Here is a 936-nt window from a genome sequence, read left to right on the forward strand (position 1 = left end):
TTTTCATTTCTACCAAAAAAGGTTTTTTGATCATTTACTTAGGTTATTGTTGTAACACAGTCAGTGGTAATGGATGACTGGTGGGCAAAATGGCGATGAAGAACAAAGAAAAGTAAAACTTGAAAAAAAAGAATTTACACTTTTAATATCATATAATCACAACTTGGTTGACTAAATCTAAAAGATGTATGTACAGCTGAGGTATACAAATGACTCATTCTTGGCACCAGGACTAAGGAAGTTGATATGACTACATGACACACTATCTATCTATCTATATATCACACACAGATTTTAAGTTGGATCAACTTCCAATTACTTTAAACAAATCCTCCAAAAAGTTGGCACAGCCAAGGTCACTGAAAGTATGCTTTCAAATTCTGAAACCTTTTTCAAAACCACCTACTAATTTCAAGACTTTCAAGTTTTGTTTTCAGTTTCCCTCATATCAAACAGTCTTTGCTAACACAGTAAAAGTCTGGAAAGTACTATACTTTAAGAGCCATGATCATTTTAAACAGATTGTAGCAGATAAGATTAGCGGCTGCCTGGCAACCATAACCATTACAGTAACAGCCAACCAGCGCAATGCCATCTACAGTATTGATGAATCTGTTGATGGGTAGTCAGAATAACCCAAGCTTTAAATCTCAGTTCAGACAGAGACACTGTTTGCCATGCTGGGCACAATGCACCCAAAAAAATACCAATTTACCAAAATAGCACTAGTGCAAATATGTTACCTTGATTGACAGATATTTTTTTCTCTTCAAGACTTGCACCTTGTGGTGGCTGAATATATTTCCATGGGAGGCAAGACTAACAGAAGACTTTACAATCACAGTAGCTTTACAAGCTAGGCCTTTTCTGAAGACAGTAGTTGATGCTGTACATATCTAATTTGTATTTCCATTTTTATATGAAGTCTTCTAAATG

The sequence above is a fragment of the Polyodon spathula genome, chromosome 14, assembly GCF_017654505.1.
Source record: "Polyodon spathula isolate WHYD16114869_AA chromosome 14, ASM1765450v1, whole genome shotgun sequence".
Classification (NCBI taxonomy): Eukaryota; Metazoa; Chordata; class Actinopteri; order Acipenseriformes; family Polyodontidae; genus Polyodon; species Polyodon spathula.